This window comes from Dromiciops gliroides, chromosome 4 (genome assembly GCF_019393635.1).
Source record: "Dromiciops gliroides isolate mDroGli1 chromosome 4, mDroGli1.pri, whole genome shotgun sequence".
Classification (NCBI taxonomy): Eukaryota; Metazoa; Chordata; class Mammalia; order Microbiotheria; family Microbiotheriidae; genus Dromiciops; species Dromiciops gliroides.
In genome coordinates, this window is record NC_057864.1 from 263,374,277 (window position 1) to 263,397,170 (window position 22,894).

Sequence of the window (22,894 nt, forward strand, 5' to 3'; positions counted from 1 at the left end):
CTTCTGTATATATATATATATATATATATATATATATCTTCTTCTCTGTGTGTCTCTTCCTCCCTGTCTTTCTTTATTACCCCCTTACCCTCATTCATCTCTCACTGTGTCTAGCAAAGATTTCAAGTATTTTTCTGGAAAGTGGCACAAAATAACTAGAGGCTCCAAAGGCAAAATAAGTGGCCTCAGAAAGTCGATTTCCTTCTCTGTATAATAGGATAATAATGGGTGTCTTAGCTACTTCCTAAAAATTGTTCTGAGGACCAAATAAGACTCCATATACAAAAACACTTTGTAGATAATCCCAGAACAAGAGCGACATTTACTCTCTTGCTATTATTGTCAGGGAATAGGTGAGAAAGGGAGGTTCTTTGCCTTTCTTTGTATCCCTAGCACTTAACACAGTGCAGGGCAAATTACAGGCTTTTAGTAAATGCTTATTGACTAATTAACTACCAGACTGACTGGATGGTGATACCATGCAGTTCTACATTTGGAAAGTGAACTTGACCCATATTCTATACAGAAAGTACCTTATATTTCCTTCCAATAAGAATGATGTCCTTGTAATTGGGAAATATTTAATGAAATAAATTAAAATTTTTAAAAACAAGAACAATGTCTCTATTTTCCTCTCATCCTGATAAAATAGAATGTTACATGAGGAAGAAGTGGCATAATTTATGGCATCAAGTCCTGGAGCCCAAATGCACAGCCAGAAAACCTTAAATTTCGAGAGGTAGCCTTTCCTTACATTGGTGAAAGACTTAAGAAGACTTAGCTTTGCAGTTCTCAATTCAATAATCTGTCACTTGCACATGCGGTATAGCAGGTTTCGTGTTTATTTGGAACAAACAACACAATGCTAATTTTATAAACTGTCTTTACGCCCCTCCTATTTAATTTTCACTTGCCTTGAAAAAGTGGTCAACCTCAGTATTGTGTCAGGGTATCCCAGTCTTATCAGATTACTGCAGAACATTTGTTTGTATACAATGGGGTCACATTTTCCAAAACAGAACTGACATGTGTGTTAGTTTGATAACATTTTATCCTCCTTTCTCCCACTGTAATTCACTGGGGACTTTTAACCTTTGAGCAAGAGATTTCCATCTTCATGAAAACAGAAAGTTCCTAAGTCTACTCTTATCAATCCATCTCCGTGCTTGAATATACCCTTCAGTGGGTTTTCCCTTAATCTTGCCAAAAAATGAGGCATACAAATGTATTTCAACTTTTTTCTTCTTTTTTTTAAAAGACATATTAGTAGAGGACATCAGAGAGATTGTTAACTACAATATGGCTAATGTCCTCAGTACTCCACTAAAACTGAACTCTCAAAGGATATAAATCGTGATTGGCAAATCCAGTAACCTCTTCTCAGTTCTCATTTTTAACCCTCTTCTAAATGTTCAGGGTGAATGGAACTTTAATCCAGAGAACCTGTATAGAGAGTAGGGGGAACAGTAGGGGAGTTTATTTCCTTTCCCAATGACTGTTTACTTTTTGTAGTTCTCAACTGGTCTGCATCGCTGCATGGCATGACCATCTTTCTACTGAGTTACCACTAGGAACCTATAAACATCACACACTGTCCTGGGTCCCACCCTCCACTCTAATCACTATTACAGCAAGGAGCACAGCCTCTGAAAAATGGGTCACCCTCTCCCAGTTCAATTTTATCTATTGCTGCTTCTGGCAAGTCCCATTAGCCCCTACCCCAGCTATTCACCCTCAAATGAATTTGCCCAGAGTCAAGATTCCTGGTTGAAGCTCCCCTCCTTTCCTTTTTGAGTGATATCCTCCCTCTACAGTAGCTTGGTTTTTCTCCATGCCTCTGGGATTATTCCTTTTCTCTCTCTTTCCATGGCTCCTCTCAGCCTCTTCCCCCAATTATGGTCACTCTGTGTTACTTTCCTAATACTCTTTTTCTTAAAAAATTCATCAACTCCAATAGTTTCATCCATAACTTCAATGAGAATTACCTCCATAGCTATGTCCTCTCTTCCAAGTTATATGCTTGTACATCCAAGAATGTGCTAGACATTTCCACTTGGACTTTTTTTCATTTGCCACAGACTCAAGTGTCTAAAACTCAAGTCATCATGTTTCCTCTCAAACTGGTTACTTCAGATTTCCAAAGTCCTCTCAAAAGCATCATTTCCCTAGCCACCTAGCTTCTGAACTTCAAGAATTCTTTTTTCTATTTCTCCCTTCCCTTTATTCCCCATATCTAATTAGTTACCAAGTTACATCAATTCCCCTTTTATATCATTCCTCTCCCTTTTCATTTTAACTGCAACCACCCTAGTTCTAGCCTTATTTACTCTCTGTAACAGAAGATACAAAAGTTTCCTAATTGTTTTTCCTATATCTAGTTTCTTCTCCCCTCAAATTCTTTCTGCATATTGCTCAGCAGGTTAAACTTTTTAAAAAATACCAGTTTAAAAAAAAAACTTTCCTCCAAAACTTTCAATGATTCCCCAGTACTTATTGCATAAAGTCTAGATTAGCATTTAAGGTACTCCCCAATCTGGTCGCAACTTCCTTTTCCAAGTGGATCTCCTATTTCTCCCTTGTCTACAACTCCAGCCAAATTTATCTGCAATCTGTCCCCAGGACATAAAGTGATGTGTAGAAGAAAGTCTGGACTTGGAGTTGGAAGACCGTGACTTATGTACCTGTTTTGACCCTAGCTGTTCAACCTTAGGCAATTATTTAACCTTACTAGACCTCAGTTTCTTCATCTGGAAGGGGAAAGGGTTAGACCAGATGACAATGTGGAAGTGCTCTTTTAGTTCTGAAAGTCTATGATTCTATAACTTATGCATGCTTCTGCATGGTGTTTTACAAATAGTAGGCACTCAGTAACTTCTTATTAAGTGAATGAACATATCCCCATCTCCGATATTCTTTACAAGGCCAGGTCTGTGCAATAGGAAATCAAGTGATGAGCTGCCAATTTAGCTAGAGAATCCAAGCTGTGCAGATGTACCACCAGGTAGTTTACAATAAAAATGCTTCCATTAACAACAATTTCTTCCAGGATTAGAAAGATTCATAAATTATAGGGTCATCAATTCAGAACTGGAAAGTATCTCGGAGACCATCTAATCCAACCCCCTCATTTTGCTGATGAGAAAATTGAGTCTCTTAAAGTGATGACTTGACCAAGGTCACAAAGGCAGCTGTTAGCAGAGCTAAGATTCCAATTCAGCTCCTCTGACTTTGGAGTGAAAATTTAGCCTGCTCTACTCCATTGCCTTCTCATAGATTAGGGCTCCCCTTGCCCCAGGAAATGGGAAGTAAAGATGTTAATGATGACCTTGAGTTTCATTTGTTATATGAGAATTATTTGGCACTCTTTGATCATATCCTGTTTACAAAGAACATTTAATCTGATTTGGTAAAATCTGCAAGTAACAGGGCTCCAAAGGGCCAAGGATGAAGTCAGTGTAGGACATAGGGCTCTCTTTCCTTTTAAAAAGCTACTAACACTGTTTAGTACTGGGTGGGGCTAAAAAGATTTCTTCCTGCTTAGGCTATTCCCCACTAAATAGTTCTTGCCAAAGTTTGCAACTGCTGTTTGGTGGAAGGGGCAACATTAGGGGACAGGTGATCCAGGTGCTGCACACTCTATTGGGTAGTATTGAGTGGGCAAAGTCACATTAATTTAGCTCCCATGAGTGTCCTTGCAGGGAGGTCCCTTTGTCCAGTAGCTCTTTCAATTCCATGAATATTATGTATGAGTTTTGTTTCTGTTCTGACCAGAAGTGTGGGTCTTCCTCTGACCTGAAGTGTGGGTCTTCCCCTCACAGACTGATTTTTGTGAAGGCAAACCAGGCCATCTTTTGCCTTAATTCTTAGCTAGCTTTTAAATACTGAATAGGTGTTGCCTCAGACAAACTAAGACCTGGGAAAGACCTTAGCTTTAAAAGGCCAAGGTTCCCTACTGCATCTAGGGTCATCTCCAGTCATCCTGACCCTATGTCTTGCCACTGGACTCTGATGGCTCTGGAGGAGTGAGGCTGATGACTTTGCACCACTCTGTCTCACTTAAATCCAATCAACTTGCAAATCAAGACATTACCTTCCTGATGTCATTGGTCCTCTTCAAGAATGAAGGATGAACAACAATAAACAATATTATGGACCAGTAGAAAAAAGGCTTAGACAAAATGTTGAATGACTTTTAAAAAATTAATATTTTATATTTCCCCTAATTACTTGAAAAAATAGTTTTTAGCATTCATTTTTGAGTTCCAGATTCTTTCCCTTCCTTCCTCTCACCCCCCATCATTGAGAAGGCAAGTGATTTGATAGTTACACATGAGCAGTCATGCAAAAATATTTCCATATTAGTGACTGACTTAAAAAAAAATTTCCTAGCCCTTCAAGGTAGGTTTTGAATCTGTTCTACTGTAATCCCTCCTACCCCTAAGATAAATAAGAAGAGTCTCAATTGTCGAAATACTCCCCATCCACTTGTCTTACTGGGATCTTGAGTTTCCTTCTCAAAATGGCATCCAAAAAGTTAACAATGGAAAGTGCTGGCTATAATGAATAATTCCCCTCTGGACTTGGAGTCAGGGCGTTCAGTTTGAGTCTTGTCTCTGTCACTGGCTAGTTTAATGACCACAGACAAGTCATCTTACCGCTCTGTACCTAAGTTTCTTTATCTATAAAATAGGTATGATAATACTTGTAGTATCTACCTCATGATGCTCTTGAATAAGAAAATGCCTTTTAAACTTTAAAGGTCTCTATAAATATTAGCTGTTGTTAATAATGATGAAGTAACAATCAATGTGAGCCATTATCAGTGATGATAACGGGGTCTCTCAGTGCAAGATTAAGAGTCACAGCCTTTAAAGAGAATCAGGTAAGTACAAAGCTAAAGCCACCACCATATCTACTGTTGAGGATATATTCTTGCATATGGGTGTATATAGTGTTTGGAGCAGCCTGGATTAATGGATAGAGAACCAAAGTCAGGAAGACCTCAATTCAAATCTAACTAAATGTAACAATAAAACTATAAGCATCCATTGTGTGCCCAATCCTACAATAGGTTTTGTGAAGGATTAAAAAAAAACAGTTCATATACACACACATACACACACACACACACACACACACACACATATATATATATATATATATATATGAACTTTTTATATATATGAACTGTTTTCTTATATAGAGATACATACTTATATGCATATATATACACATACATTTATACATATATACATACATACGCACATACTGCCTATGTGTCGTGGCTCAGGATTTAGAGTTTGAAAAGAACTTTGCCATCATGTAGTATACCCTTCTCATTTTATAGATGAGAACAGTGAGAACAGAGAGAGATTAAGTACCTAAGCCAAGTGGCAGAGTCAGGATTTGAACTCACATTTCTGACTCCAAATTCAGCATTCCTTCAAAGGACTTAGTCAAGTCTTACAAAGAGCAAGGACAGGGGGGCAAAACGAGCAACATGAAAGTCATACTAGTTCCAACAGAGGCAATCGTCCTTAGTTTCTAAAAACTCCTAGCACCTTTCTCATTTCAATCTACACATGCCTTCTCCATTTGGTCAAAGGTGAATAGCTCCAGTCTGCACTTGATATTTTGGACAAACAATTTTTGTTGGATAGAATTTTCATCCCAAGTCTCATCCTTTGTCCCAGGACTGAATTTCTTTTCTTTTTTTTCTTTCTTCTTCTTCTTTTTTTTCTAATTAAATGTAGAGATAGTTTTCAACATTTGTTTTTATAAGATTTCTAGTTTCAACCTTTTCTCCCTCCCTACTCTGCCTGCCCCCTCCCCAAGACAGCAAGCAATCTGATATAGGTTATATATGTACAATCACACTAAACATATCTCCGCATTAGCCATGCTGTGAAAGAAGAATCAGAGCAAAAGGGAAAAATCTCAAAAAAGGAAAACAAAACAACAATTAAAAAAGCAGAAATAGTATGGTTCAATCTGCATCTAGTTTCCACAGTTTTTTTTTTTTCCAGGACTGAATTTCAGAACTGACTTTGAGTCCTTCTGTTTCTGCAAATAATTCTTTCTCTGCACCCTGGCCACTAGCTGAGGTTGTCATGCCACTGACCTATTGAGAAACCCTCAACACTGAGGTGATACAATAGGAATAGCCCTGGTTCCCAAATCAGACAACCCGAATTCAAATCCTACCACTGCTACTTAGAATCTGGGTGATCTCGGTCAAGTCACTAATCTCCTTAGACCTCAGTTTCCTCATCTGTAAAATGAGAGAGTTGGACTAGAGTGACCTTTGAGGTCCCTCCCAGATCTAGGTCTAGGATACTATGATCAAAATCCCTTCATTACCTATTCCCTTGTTACTATTTAGTCAATCCAAAGAAAACCCCCAAAGAATAAATGACCACAAGTATAGTCTCACAGGCAGGAAATGCAATGCACTCCAGACCTATGATTTCATCAGTATAGGGATTTCCCAGTGTTGAAACTGCAGATGAGCAAATGTCCACACTCTGAGAGAGTTGCTTAAGATACTCTAGCACTAAATAATTTGACTGTGGTCTCATAGCCATTATGGGTCTTAGGCAAGGTTTGAACTCTTAATTCTAGGTACATCACTCTATCCATTACACTGTGCTGCCATACAACATATTAGACTCAACTAGTTTTCACTCCTCCCATTAAGGTCATAATAAAATTAATTGAGACAAATAAGCAAATCAAAGGGGGACTACTTTTAAAATGAATAACTTTCTGCTGAACCCTCTACTTATTATTCACAAGCTGCATGATCATAGGGGAACTATTTGCCTCTCTCTGCCTCAGTTTCCTCCTCCATCAAATGAAGGCACTTGATTAAATGATCTCTAACAACCCTTGTAGTTCTACATCCTATGATTCACCAATACTGTGACCCATCTTAGATTCTTTTGGGAAGAAAAAAAAACAAGTAGAAAAAGAACAGGAATTCACTTTACCTGTCCAATGCTGTCACTGGAACCAATGGGTATCTTAATCTTCACTGGTAAAAATCCTGTTTTCAGCTAAGATGTCATTTGCTTTGCTTCCTCTTCAGAGGAAATCACTGACAACAGGAATACCTTGTAGGGATCATGGCTTCAACTTTTAGTGGCAAAAAACTCCTCCAGCAAAAAACCAGTTTCAAAGTGGGTGCCTCCCCTGGTTGTGCAGCCAAGCCCTCCAACTTTCACAGTGCCATTGAAGAGAGCTTAGGAGCTGTCTGGAAAACAAGAAGCCATTTCCTGGCCCCCTTCTCCGGATGGCGTATGCAATTTCCCTCACGCCTATGGGAAGTCCTTCAGTTTTTTCTTATCTGCAAAACCTCTTCCAGTGAGTGGTTCGACTTGTTCAGCCGATGCCTTTTTCTTTACTTTTCCTCTCTCCAAGTAAAATGTCAGAAGAATGTAACCCAGGCCACCTTCCCCCAAAACAAAAGAGGTCTGGGTTATGGCAGAGAGGTTCAGTGGAGGATGCTTTAAGTCAAGTGATGCCTCCTAACTTTGACTCGGATTTCCAGGAGGTAGAAAGAGGAAAAAACAATGAGAAAGCAAAGCTGGCTGGCTGCCCTATGCTCACATATAAACGTGTTCATTCTGCAGGCTCACAGAGAATGAATGAATAGCAAGATGTATGAGGAAACAGTGATCACTTAGTCTTGTCCCCTTTCTCTAGGTAGAATGGCCCCTAAACTGGACCAGAGGAGGAGGGTCTCTTCTTTGAGGTCTCCTGGGAAGAGACTGGAAACCGGCTTGGATTGGAAAGACCAATTAATTGCTCGCCATTGATATTGAATGATGAGGAGGTATCGTGGTAAAGAGTTGGTAAGCTTCCATCAATTTGTATCCTTTTTTGTTGTTTTTAAAGAATCTGAATCTAAATCATCAAGCCACCTTTATTTTATAGATGAGGAATCCAAGGGCCAGAGTTATACAGTTATTTGTTCAAAACCATGGCCAGATTGTTTTCTGGCGCATTAGACAATGTGTAGGAAGAGAGATCATTCCAGTAGGGAGACTCCTACTAACACAAGACCATATATTTGGAGAGACAGGGAAATGCTGTCATTCCATCACAGAGGTCTAGAATTTTAGAAGGCAAAGAGGTCTTAGAGGTTGTTTGATCTAATTTTCTATTTTTCAGAGGAGGAAGCTGAGGCCAGGAGAGAGGAAGTAACTTACCCAAGGTGATAACCAGCCTTAAGCTGTTAGAAATAGGAAAAGAACCCAGGGTATGCTGGTAAATGTTTAATAACCAACAGCCTGGGGGGGAGGGGGGCAGAATGGACATTAGACACATTTTAAAGTTTAATCTGTGGGATAAACATTTTCTCCATCACCTTAAGTCTAGAAAATGAATAAAATGATAAAGCAAGTCCTTATTTATAGTGTTTTGGCAGTTTTTGAAGTGTAAATGTCCACCCTGAATATTTAACAATCACAAGCCAGTGTGAGTTGGCTCCAGCATAAACCTGACAAGACCCCAAATTTCTTAATGCTTCTTTGCTGACACCACAGAATTACATATGCAGATACACATAGCCAAATGTCCCCAAGTCTCCAATCTGCTTGCTTAATACCTCCCTCCCAATAACAATGAAAACTTATGGGCATACTGAATAAAACCCTTCTGGACTTAGGGTCAGAAGATCTAAATTTAAGGCTTGCCCCTACCACATAGTCATATACTAGTTGTATGACTGTGGGCAAGTCACTTTTCCAATCTTTGCTTCAGTTTCCAAATCTGTAAAATATGAGTAATAATGCCTGAGTGAAATGGAAAGACCTCCGGTTTCAGTGTAAAAAGACCTGAATGGAAACCCTAGCTCTACTCCAACAACAATTTACTAATATATATACATAATATTGGGCCCAGCATGTAGCCCAATATTATGTGTGTGTATATACACACACAAATACACACACACACACACACACACACACACACACACATATATATATATACATATACATATGCTACATCCTGGGCCCACAGGGACAAAATGAAAAATAGACCCGGCCCTCAAGGAGCTAACATGCTTCTGGGGTCATAGAACATGATCAAATAATGAAATATAAAGTCATTTGAGGAGGGAGAGATCAAGAAAGATCTGTAGGAGCTGACATGAATTGAGCTCTGAAGGATGCTGGGGATACAAAGAATGGAGAAGAGGAGGGAGTGTATTGTAGGCTTCCATTCTTTACCACCTGTGCTAATTACCTTGGTCGAGTTGCTTAAGCTCTTTGTATTTCAGTCTTCCCATCTGTAAAATGGGTATATACATTTGCATTTGCTTACGTTATTATTGTGAGGGAAATGTTTTTTTTTAATTATTCCTAAAGAATCAAACTAATTATTATTAAGCTTATAGCTTTTAACTACACTAAGATTTTTGGAATACCCTCTGTAGACAAGAATTGTTATTATGTGAATACTTGGGGAAAAAATTGTGAATTGGGCAGTTTAGGGAAATCCTTCTATCAAGTCTGTGACTTAGAATAGAGGAGAACTAAAGAGAAGTTAAGTGATCTGCCCAGGGTCACAGAGAGATTAGATTTGAACAGAGGTCTTCTTGACTTCAAATTCAGCATCCTAATCACTATACAACAGCTTCCTCTATGAATGACTTGATTTATGGTAATTACATAAAGAAAATAAATTGTTATATAGGGATATAAAGCTCTCTACTACAACGATTCATTGCAAACATTAACCAGAATTGCCAACCACTATTAAAATACATTTAAAACACATTGAGAACACATTGAGAGGAATTGAGCTGCTTACAGCCTGGACTTATGTTTTTTTGTTTTGTTTTGTTTTGTTTTTGCCATTCTTTGTTTCACCAGTGCCTGGCACATTGTAGTGCTTAATAAATGCTTGCTGACCAACAAAAGAGAGTTCCCCACTGAAGCTGATAGAATCAAATTTATGAGTTAGGTTTAAACAATCAAGAGCCTCTCTTACTTCTCCTTTTAATCTCTATTTGACCTAAATTACATTTACTGGCAGGGTGTGAGATGAGGATCAATGAGACTATCAACTTGTTTAATTTAGAACTTGTTTAATGCCTCCTGAATTGTTAGACTTGCAGGTAAAAATCTTTCAAAGGTATATTTAAAGTCCTTTGTCTTTAAAAACTTAACCAGGTGTCAGTGCTACTGCAGAAGGCTTTAACCAACTACCTTGTTGAGTTTTCTGACTTCTGGGCTTTCCCAGTCAGCTACCAGTGTGTTGGACTCGTCTTTACATTTGCCTGCCATCACTGGACTCTAGGCATGCACTCTTTTGATGATATTTTATGAGAAAGCAAGAAAGAGGGAAATGCAGTGGAAAGAGTCTTAGATTCAGTTAAAAGGTTTAAATTCTGCCTGTGTCATAACTACCAGTGTATTCTTGGACAAATCCTTTATCCTCTCTCAGAATCATCTATAAAATGTGGGATTTGAACTAAATGATGTCTAAGCCATTTGAATTTTCAGTTTTAAAACCTATGATGATTTTACCATAAAGACCCATTTGCAAATACCAACCTGCCCCTCTTCATCATTTCTTCTCATTGGATAGAAAACTCAATAGGAGTCTAAAGTAAGACATGGTAGCACCAAAGGTTGAGATGAATGTAGGCTATATTGACATAAAATGAAGACACTGGTATGTATGTATGCATTTATGTATGTATGTATGTGTGTATGTATGTATGTATATAACCTTAATTAATCCTAAAACATAAATTACTTGCTAGGAAAAATGGAAAGCAGTTTGGCAAACATCATGTTTAGTCTAGCCTCTTACACAATATAGCACAACACCCCCCCCCCAAACAGATTTTGATTTGAATAGTAAACATAACAATTAGAAGAACCAGATCAGGTACCATTCACAGATACAAACTTGTTGACCAAAGGATAGAGGCAACCACGAAAGATTAAATAGTTAATTATTATGACATGAAATTGATAAACTTTTGATCAAATAAAATCAACACAACTAAAATGAGAAGGGAAAATTTTGATGGGGAAAATTTGCATCAAATATTTTTGATAATGATATGATAACATAATATATAAATTACTAGCACAACTATCTAACCAAAATCTATTTCCCAATGGGATGAGAGTTAAAAGATAAAAAAAGTTCTAAAAAGAACTGCAAACTAGTAAAAAAGCATGTCAAAATGTTACAAAGCATTACAAATAAGAGATATGAAAATCAAAACTACTCTGAAATTTTACTCATATCTCAGAAAATTGGGAAAGATGAAAAAAGGGATTAGTTATGGAGAAGTTGTGGAAAGATAAACACACTAATACACTCGTGGTAGAATTGGTGAATTGGTATAAGCATTCTGCAGAGCACTTTGGAGTTAGGCATAATGCCTAATATGTACATACCTTTTGAACCATTTTTTGGCATTACTCAGAACCCATTGCTAACCATATATCCTCAAGGAGGTAGATGATTATAAAAAAGGTCCAACTACACAAAAATATTTATTTATACTAGTGTTTTGTTTTTTTGTAATACTGAGGAGACAGAAACTAAGTAGCTGATTATCAAATAAAAATATGACTAAACAAATTGCAGTACATGAATATAATATAACACTACTGTGCTGTAAGAAACACTAATATGATGAATATAGAGAAGCATGGGAAGACATATATGAACTGATGCAAAGTTAAGTACGTGCAATAAGAAAAACTACACAATCACTACAACCATACAAATGGGAAAAGGCAATACCAAAATTGAAATGGAATGCTGTGAAATTATAATGACTGAGGTTGGCCCCAAAGAAGAGAGATGAAAATGCTCCTCAATCCCTTCCTAGCAGAGGTGGGACATTTTGTATGGAACATTACATGTAATATTAAATAATTTTGTTTATGTGTTGGTTAGTTGTGTTGAACAGATTCCCCACTCTTTTTTATTCCTTTACTTTATGGAATTGTTCTCTGAAAATAAAAGATTAGGAATTTTAAAAAAATATATGAATAGAAGAGGCAAATTCAATTCTATATTCTTTGTCATTTTTTAAACAAATATTTGGAAATTTGGACAAAATGGTGCTTTATTAGAAAGTGCCTAACAAATTTTTCTTACAGATATAGCTAGAATTAGGATGACAGTTGTCTATGAAAAAGGAAAAGAATATCCCTGAAAGTTGATAAAGTAATAAAATTGCATCTTACACAAGACAAACACACAAAAATATTTTGAATGATAAGTTGTTGATTTATGTATTATTTATGTCACCTTCCCCAGCCACCGTTTAAGGATTAGCAGTTTGAACTTAGAAAGGCTCTAGGGGTAGCAAAGTGGTACAGTGGATAAAGCACTGGCCCTGGATTCATAAGGACCTGAGTTCAAATCTGGCCTCAGACACTTGACACTAGCTGTGTGACCCTGGGCAAGTCACTTAACCCTCATTGCCCTGCAAAAAAAAAAAAGAAAAAAGAAAAGAAAGGTTCTGAAGGTTTCAATCAATTGGTGTCAGGGTCTTTTACTTCTTTTGGGAGAAGTTCTCCCTATTCACTGGTAAAAGAATTCATAATTATTTTTACCCTCAGATCAAGTTGAAATTAAAAATAAATAAATAAACAAGGACAAAAGCAACCAACCTCTAATTCATATCTAAGGTTGGTACTTAATAGCAAATTCAAGATGATATCCATTTGGGAAACTTCTGTTTCTATTCCAACTGTAGTTATTTCTCTATTATTGTATAGCTATCCTCAGAAATTATTCCTGTTGCTGAAATATATTAGAATCAACCTTCCCCAGAAGCATTTAAAAAGAAATAGCTTAATTCACATGAAGACTATGAGTATAATATAAGAGTTCAAATATCTTTTATGATTTTAGAATGTTTTATGAAAATAGGGAATGGGCATAAACATTTATTAAGCACATAGTATGTGTCAAGTATTGTGCTAAGCACTTTGCTTTACAAATATTATCTTGTGCTGCAAGATTGAATCTGCCTGGTAATCACATTTTATCAGTACCCTCTGTCCTTCTTATTGCACTCTTTGATTAGAAGGCAGCACCATGGACTCCTGGGTCTCTATTTAAAGAGTGAGGCTTAACACAAATTTTCTCCCCACTTTCCACCAACTACATTGCTTATAAACTTCTTTGGACCTCTCCATCATGCCCCTCTGACAGATATCTCACCTCCCCACCTTCCCCCTTTCAGTCTCCTTTTGTATATTGTCTCCCTCCTTAGACTGTAAGCTCTTTGAGGACAAGGACTGTTTTGATTTGTATTTGTATCCCTAGTGCTTAGCACAGTGTCTGGTACATAGTAGGAGCTTAATAAATGTTTACCCATTATTATCTCATTTGATCCATTCGATATTTTGCTTTTAGATAGGATTTTATGGTTGCAAGATACTTTCACATATATTATTGATTCTCATAACCCATGAGGTAAGCTATTAATTAAAAATAATTAATTAATTAATGATGCCTAGAAGCATTATTATCCTGAGTGACTCTGAGATAAAATATACATTCTTCTATTTTGACATTCAAAGCTCACTAGAGTTTGGCTGCCATTTGCTTTTTTTTTTTTTCTTTAGTGAGGCAATTGGGGTTAAGTGACTTGCCCAGGGTCACACAGCTAGTAAGTGTTAAGTGTCTGAGGCCGGATTTGAACCTAGGTACTCCCAACTCCAGGGCCCCTGCTCTATCCACTGTACCACCTAGCTGCCCCTGCCATTTGCTTTTTCAGATTGATTATACAAAACATTCCTTCATGTGCCCTATATTACAACCAAAATGGCTTACATATTACTTCCTTATGACATTCTATCTCTTGTTTCTGTACCTTGGCAAAGGTATGCATGAATGCTATCCATCCCTACTTTCTGCAAGAAGGTTTCCCAGTCCTTCCTACTACTAGTGCCTCACCTCTCCTGATTGTCTTCAATATGTCCTGTATATTGCATCTTTGTACATAGTGTTTTGTATGTGGTCTCCCTCATGGGATTATGACCTCCTTAAAAGCAAAGGATGAATTTTACCTGTCTTTCTTTGTATCCCCAGTTCCTTCACAATACCTGGTACATAGTAGGTATTAATAAATGCTTAACAAATAACCTGACTGACCAACCTCAATTTCTTGGAATCCCTGGTCCCTTCAAGGTTCAGATTAAGTGCAACCCACTTAACCCTTCCAGATCATCCCAGATGTTAGTGTTTCTTCCACCCATCAGAGTTAGTTCATATTTACATTGTTTTTACTATTCATGTGAATATTATTTCTACCCAGTATAATGTAATCTCCTTTAGGGAAGAAATAGCTTTGGGGGTTTTGCCTTTATATCTCCAGGGTCTGATACATAGGCTTTCAGTAAGCATTCGTTGAGTTGAATCGAGTTCCATAGACTTACAGAATTTCAGCCCTTGGAAAGAGCCTTAGTCCAATCATTTCATTTTAGCAGGAAGTCCCAGAGAGAGAAAGTGACTTCCTAAAGTCACAGTGTTAGTAAGTAGTAGGACCGAGGCTCGAAGCTAGATCGTCTGTTTCTGAACTTCAGTGTTCTTTCTACTAGGGGCAGCTAGGTGGCGCAGTGGATAGAGCACTAGCCCTGGATTCAGGAGGACCTGAGTTCAAATCCAACCTCAGACACTTGACACATACTAGCTGTGTGACCCTGGGCAAGCCACTTTACCTTCATTGCCCCCCCACACACACACACACAAAAGTATAAGTCTGCATAGATGTGAAAGGCAATAATAGTTTATCAGGTATGTCCATGAAAAATGTATAGCCCTTTAAACAGGCCAGATCTCTAACCCTCCCAAACCTCTGCACGTCCAGTTAACCACCTTGGCCTGGATATGCAAGTATATGGATGGATGCTGATAACCTTATGACACCAAGACCTTTGGTCAGCTTTATTGTGACGTTACCATATTGAGGCCCAGAAAGCTCTCATCTGGCACTGACCTGATGTTACATGAGGAAGGAACCAGCAAATAATTCAGCAGTTTTTACAGTATCCAGTCTTGTTCTTATCTTTCATGTGTATATCTTGGCAAAAGCCTCTGTTAATGGGGATCAGTCGTATTTCTGTGAGACTGCAGCAGCCTAGGTTTGACTTGGACACACCGTTCCTGGACCAGTGCCATTGACACAGGCTGAGCATTGTTCTGAGCATGTATGCGTTTTTCTCCAGAACTCTTATCTAAATTGTTTTATCTCACTTTACTTTGATTCATTTTCAGAGGATCATAGGCATAGAACCATAAGGGTCCTTAAAAACCATCTAATTCAACCCTCTCATTTTATATAAGAGTAAACTGAGGCCGAAAAGATGTTCTTCCTTTTCTTCTTTCTTTTCTTTACTTTCTATTCTCCTATTCTTTTCTCTTTTTTGTTCTTCTCTCTCCTACATTCCATTTTCTTTTTTGTCCTGCACTCCCCTCCCCTCCCCTTTCAAAATTTAGATCACTAATAAAAGAATAGATTTATGGCTGGAAGGGCCCAAAGACATTATCAGGTTCAGCCCCTTTATTTTACCAGCAAGGAAACCAAAGCTAATAAAGATAAAAAGACTTGTCCAAGTGGTAGAGCTGGGATTTGAACCAAGATCCTTGGATTCCAAATCCAGAGTTTCACCCACTGTACTTAATGCTGTTTTCCCAGTGTGATTGGAATGTGAAGGTGACTTCTACCATGGGCCCCCATCCCTTTTCCTAAGCACTAGTGTCTACTTGTGAATCTATGTATAGATGTACATATGCACCTCAGTAAGGAAGTGGAGGAGGGGTTACATGTTTAACATGGGACCAACTATGTTCAGGATTTGACTGTCTTCCCAATCCTACCATTTTTGCCTTTTCCGTGCATGTTAATAGTGGAAAGAGTCCAAAAGTTAGAGGATTTATATTCACTGACCATAACCCTAATTCTTTTATTTTAATTTTTAAAAAAATTTTTGGTGAGGCAATTGGGATTAAGTGACTTGCCCAGGGTCACACAGCTAGTAAGCGTCAAGTGTCTGAGGCTGGATTTGAACTCAGGTCCTCCTGAATCCAGGGCCAGTGCTTTATCCACTGAGCCACCTAGTTGTCCCATAAACCAGTCTTATCACTGGCTGTTTGTGTGGCTGTGGGAAAGTCTCATTCATTTCTCTGGGCCTCCATTTCTTCAAGTTAAGTAGCATTAACTTAAGACAAGTTAAGTCACAAGTTAAGTGAAAAAAAAAAGCACCTATTATGTGCCAGGTATACTCCATCTATAAAATGAGGCAAACTTATTTGGAATGAGCTGAATGAGGGGGCAGCTAGGTGGTGCAGTGGATAAAGTACCAGCCCTGAATTCAGGAGGACCTGAGTTCAAATCTGGTCTCGGACATTTGATACTTACTAGCTGTGTGACCCTGGGCAAGTCACTTAACCCTCACTGCCCCACCAAGAAAAGAAAGAAAGAAAGAAAGAAAGAAAGAAAGAAAGAAAGAAAGAAAGAAAGAAAGAAAGAAAATGAGCTGAAATAGATAAAAATTGAACCAGATGACTCCCTAAGGTTTTAAAATGATGCTGGTTCTAGATCCTATGGTTATGGAAAAGAAAAGGATACAAAAGAAAATAATAGATTTGAATCATGACCTCTTATGAATGGAACCAGCCAATAAGCACACCAGTTTACTAGCACTATGGCTACCTCCCTACCATTTGGAATAGTTGACAGTGAAAGGCAAGGAATTCCCTAGCTTGTGGGACACAAAAGAAAAATGGGGCTAATAGGAAACTTTACTGTTGAAAAGTTGTTGCCATCTGACCTTGGAGCCATGACTGACAAATGCTCAGGTCTAACTCATTATTCATCTTACTCACCTTAGAACTACAAATGTCCCATGAGGGTCATTGTGGTCCAATTTGTTGGGGATCTATATGGGCCAATCAATGCATCCATTAATCATCAAGATTTTGAGTATCCCCTATATGGTGGTATGTTGTTTAAACATGCCTTACTTAGAGTTCACAGCTAGTTAGTGGAAGACGAAAATTAGAACTTGGGTCTCATGACTCCTAGTCCAGAGCTCTTGCCCTTATATTCATGGGTGTACACAACACATTTCATTAGGGGGTATGCTCTATAAATTTTATTTTAATGGTTTCATTTTAAACATTTATCAAATACTCAAGTCATAAAGGACATATCTTTGTTCATCAAAATAAAATTTAACTAAAAATAATTTTGAAAGCTTTAAAAATATGACTTTTGCATAGAGATCCTTTGAATTAAATCTTTCCCCTCTCCATAACATACAGGACAATATTTTAAGCCTTAGCTAAAAGTGTGGCTTAGCTGAGCAATAAAGGATCTTTGCTAATGGACCCAACTTCCTTAGCTCTCAACTTTAACATGAAGGGCCAGAGATGAAGATTACAGATTGGCAACCCGAGATGCATACTTTGAAAAGGTAAAATGGTAACTTTTTTTTTTTTGCTTTTCTAGTCCCAACCAACTGGACCTACTGGGCAATATACTGTTGGCTGAATCAAATAAAGCCAAGATACCAGAAGAGCTGAAGAGAAGGTGAGGGAGGGAGAGGAGAGCTTCATGGGGGTGAGGGGTTTAGGCATTTTTCTGCCCTTTTTGCAGCCATATGGAGTCCCTGGGCAAAGAGGGTGGGTCTCCTGGGAGCAGTAAGGAAGAGGGCAGATAGCCAACTTGCTTTTGACAGGAAATGGGCTTCACTAAGCAAAAGTGCCACCAGAACAAATGATGAATACAGTGCCAAGGAGATATTCTGGAAAAGGATCATAAAATAGCTGGAACAGCAAAGAGAACAAGACCCCAGCCACATCTTCTTCTGTCTGCAGCACCAGAACCCTGAGAAGCTATGGAGAAGAAGTGAATAAAATAATAATGCGTAAGCATTATTATACCTATTTTATAAATGAGAAGGTTGAGGTGAAAAGATATTTTGTAACTTGGTTTAAGTCACATAATTACTAAGTGGTAGATCCAAAACTCAAACTCAAATTCTGAACCTTCATAAAGTTCAGGTCCTGCCAGGCCTTTTCTATACTGAGGGTAATATCATTCAAATATCTGTCCACTTTAACCTTGTTGTTTTATTGAGGAAGCAGGGTATAATGGGAAAAGGCCTGGCTTTGAATCCCACAGGATGCAAAGAAGAACTTGACCTCAAAGATTTAAAACACTAGAGCAGTTCATGGGACAGGGAAGGGGGAGCTGGGGAAAATCTAACATAAAAGGCTTTCTAGAAAGCCTTAAAGACTCACAAGCTAGAATAGAGCTGGATCATCTGGTCAAACTCCATTTACAGAAGAGTCCCATTTCTGATAATTACTAGGTGTTAGTAATGGACAAGAATCCTTAATGGGCCTTTTCCACCTTCAAATACATAAGTCTATAAACCTGTGATTGCTAAGACTCAGTTTTTCCATCTCCGAAATGAAGATGAAAATACTTGTACAGAACTGTTGTTGTTCATCCTTTGCTTCAGAAGAGGACCAATGACATCACTGGTGATGCCTTGACTTGTGCATTGTAAGGGGCTAAAATTCTAGCTATACTATCTAAAATCTAATGAGTGGTCACCAATAAATTATAAGCTTTAGCAAGAGTTAGACTTTTAAGCATTTATTAAGGAGAATAAGAATTTGGTGAAGAGAGAGAGAAAGAGGCCTAGATTCATCTATCTATCTCAGGGAGCTACAGTTCTCCTGCTCTGCTCTCCCTGAGAGTCCTGGCGAAAGAGATTGAGAGCACCAGCCTCACCCCCTCTTCCTCCCACAAGCAAACGTCACTTCCTGATGCCAAAGAAAAGCCACAGGTCTTGCCCTCAGATGCCTTCTCCTCATGGCGGAGCTTTCCTACAGTAAGTCTCCAGCAGGTGGCGTCATTCCAATCATTACAGCATGAATTGGATTTAAGTGAGACAGTGTTGCTCCAGTCCATCAGCCTCACTCTCTTCCAGAGTCATCGAAATCCAGTGGCAAGGCAAGAGTCAGGATGACTGACGATGGCCCAGGATGCGGTGGATGACCTTGGGGTTTTTGATGTCTGACCAAACTCTAAGCTCTCCACAGCACATGCTTCAGTCGCCTTTCATGGCCATTGGAACAAGTTTGTACAGAAGCATATACTCAGTCAAGCTCTATGTGAACATGACTGAGCAGTGTTGGATTTGGAGTCAGCAAAATCTGGGTTTGAATCTTGTCTCAGACACTTGCAAGGGAGACCAAGATCAAGTCACTTAATCTCTCTGAGTCTCACTTTTCCTGTCTGTGAAATGGGGATAATACTTACACCTATCTCACAAAGGTGATAATAAGGCTCCCCTGAGCTAAGGTACATGAAGTTCTTTGTTAACCTTAAAGCATGATACAAATGTGAGCCATTATTAACTGACCCGAGAAAATATTTATAGTTCAGCTAATTAATTAATCAACAAGCATATGTTAAGTGCCCACAATGGGCCAGTCAGTATGCTAAGCTCTAGGGATGCAATGAAATCTATTTAGATTAGTCAAGGGGGCAGCTAGGTGGGGAAAAGCACTAGCCCTGTAGTCAGGATGACTTGAGTTCAAATCTGGCTTCAGATACTTGACACTTACTAGCAGTGTGACCCTGGACAAGTTACTTAACCCTGATTGCCTCTAAAATTAAAAAAAAAAAAAGAGTCAAGCATTTTTAGAAGTCTGTAGCAGAAAAATCTTGGTTTCTCAAAATACTGTTCCTTCTTGTAAGGAAGCCAGAACTCCTTCTGGCAAGCTCTATCTTAAGGACACCGCCCCTCCACTGGGCTGGACTTGAATGGAATCCTCAGGTCAGCAGAGCCCCATGATGGGTGGTGGTGTACCATAGCTTCCTTTTCAATAGCCTACACCCATAAACAAACTTTAGTCATTGCTCCCTCTCAACAAGTCAACAAACAACAAGAATTCCCATCACATCTACATGTTCAAGGAGCAAACCCTCCTTTCCCCCTCCTTCTTCTTCCTCTCCCCACCCCCTTTGGTGTGTGTTTCCTACTCTACCAGATGGAATAGTATCATGTATTATGATGGGAAAAACCTCCGTTAGCCATAGGAACAAACAGAAACCAGAACATGAGGTGATGCTGGAGCTGGAGGAGGGGTGGGGGTAGGGGTGGGGCAAAGGCAAGTAGGAAAGAACCAGGCAGGAGCCCAGAACCAAGTTTTCTATGCAGGGTTAAGGATTCCTGAAGAACTCCTAACTCAGATCAAGCCCACAGAGATCTTACGCTATAGGTGCTTTTCTGTCTCTGCATCTTCAACTTCCACTTCACCAGAAGGTACTACTACTAAGCCTCCAATAGAGTTTAAAAAAGAAAAAAAACTTTCCCTGACACCCCCTCAGGTTAATGACCTTTATCTTTCTCCTCTGGCATCAGACTTCTAGAAAGAATAGTCTGTGCCCCTTGGTTTTATTTCATCAGTATCTGCTTGCTCTTTGACCTTCTTCCCTTTGACTTCCATAGAACATTTAGATCTACAAAGAAATTAGGAGGTTATGTTATTTTCCATATGAGGAAACTGAAGGCTAGAGAAAGGAAGTGACTTGTTCAGTGTCGTTCAGACAGCAGTTAGCCGAATTTGATTTCCAGTCTTTGGGAACATGTTGTTGTTCATTTATGTCTGACTCTTCATAACCCCACTTGGGGTCTTCTTGGCAAAGATAGTGGGGTGGTTTGCCATTTCCTTCTCCAGATCATTTTACAAATGAAGAAACTGAGGCAAACAGGGTAAGTGACTTGCCATGGGTCACACAGCTAATAAATGTCTGAGGCTGGATTTGAATTCAGGAAGATGAATCTTCCTGACTTTCAGGCCACTTTACTACCTAGCTCCCTTGGAAGCATAAGACAGGATAAATAGTATTGACTCTGAATCAAAGGCAAGGGGGTTCAAATCCTTCCTCTGATAGTCACCTTCCCTGTGACCTGGGGTTAAATGACTTGTCTGTTGTGGTTTGTTTTTGTTGGGTTTTTTGTTTGTTTGTTTTTGTTTTTGTTTTGTTTTGTATTTTTGGTGGGGCAATGAGGGTTAAGAGACTTGCCCAGGGTCACACGACTAGGAAGTGTCAAGTGTCTGAGGTCAGATTTGAACTCAGGTCTTCCTGAATCCAGGGCCAGTGCTTTATCCACTGTGCCACCTAGCAGCCCCTAAATGACTTGTCATTTAACCTCCTTGGGCCTCAATTTTCTCATTGAATCATGAGGGGATAAACTAGTCTGTTATCCCTTACAGCTTTAGAGAGATGGTCCTATGACTTTAAGTCCAATACTCCTTTCACTGACCCACAAAGTTTTATCCAAATGATGAGGATGGAAGAAGGTTGTGGGAAACATCAAAAGCAAATTTTTATTGCTTCCCTTTTTTTTTAACCTAGTATGAGCCTTGAAAACATATAGCAGTTAGACAGCTTATCAATGGGTAGAACCTGGGTAATATTTCCCATGATCCCTTGACTAATTTATACTAAATGTTCAGTCAGAAAACATCTTGAACTGTGAATGACTTAACTATTCTCAGCAATACAATGATCCAAGACAATTCCAAAGGACTAACGATGAAACATACTATCCACCTCCCAAGAAAGAACTGATATTGATTGAACACAGACTGACTCATGCTATTTTTCACTTTCATTTTTTCTTTTATTCAGGTTATCTTATACAAAATGACTAATATGGTAATGTTTTACATAATTGCACATGTATAACCCATATCTGGTTGTTTACCACCTCAAGGGAGGGGAGGGACTGAAGGAGGGATAAAATTTGGAACTCCAAACTATAAATAAAAATGTTTATTATTAAAAAAAAAAGAAAAACATCTTGATTGATCTTGGTTTTTTGTGGGCTATGCATTAAATATGGAATCTCATATTTTAAAAATAGTGCCAGGGGGCAGCTAAGTGGCGCAGTGGATAAAGCACCAGCCCTGGATTCAGGAGGACCTGAGTTCAAATCCAGCCTCAGACACTTGACGCTTGCTGGATGTGTGACCCTGGGCAAGTCACTTATACCTCATTGCCTTGCACCCACCCCCAAAAAATAAAAAATAGGGCCATTATTACTAATATATTTGTAGTACAGTGCTAGATTTGGAATCAGAGGTCCTAAGTTAGAATCCAGCCTCTGCTATTTACAGGGTTAATGGGAGATCTGGGATGAGGCTCAGGTTTCCTTATCCTAATCCAGTTTCTGTTCTACTGACCTATTAGTGTCCTATCATCATCAACAATGCCCCCACACACCACAAATTCATAGATTCTGGCTAGTTATCTACTATGCATTATTATTAGGGGCAAGATTTAGGGTGGAAGCAGACAAAGTGGCCACTGGTACCTCTTTCAGTTCTTAGCTTTTGGATTAAGTATTTGTAATATTTTCTCAGAACAAATCTCTGTTTTGAAAGCTACTGAAAGGTTTCCTACTCCTTTCCCTATAGAAGTTAAATTTTAGTTAGTTTTTGATTAATTTATATTTGTTCTTCAATTCTTCCAACCACCAGTCAGGTTTTCATTCAGGGTGACTATCATTTGTAACTGACATAGATAAACACACACACACACACACACACACACACACACACACACACCGAGTCCCTTCATTGTGGATTGAGGAATTCTAGAAAAAACATGTACACAATATGCAGAGACAAGGATGACGTTTGCTTCAGAATAAAATTAGCAACCAGCTTGATGATGCCAATGTTACTGAAGAGTAACAATGCCTTTGGAAGGCCACTGTGAAATGGAACCAGTGCTCAATGAGCTCAAAGAAAGATTTATGAGAACATTGTAAAATGGGGGAGGTGGGGGAAAGAATCACAGAACAAATGAAAA

General features: G+C 38.6%; 1 protein-coding gene across 2 annotated transcripts in view; it reads right to left on the minus strand.

Annotated features, from left to right (window-relative positions):
• ADGRF5 (adhesion G protein-coupled receptor F5) overlaps positions 1-22,894 on the minus strand; it is a 136,987-nt gene that overhangs the window by 78,763 nt on the left and 35,330 nt on the right. The window contains exon 1 of one of the 2 annotated variants that reach the window (XM_044003873.1): positions 6,990-7,492. The exons of the other annotated variant lie outside the window; for it this stretch is intronic. The gene's annotated coding sequence lies outside the window, so the exon portion shown is untranslated. Of the gene's footprint in view, positions 1-6,989; positions 7,493-22,894 lie in introns of those variants that run through there. 2 annotated transcript variants of the gene reach the window in all.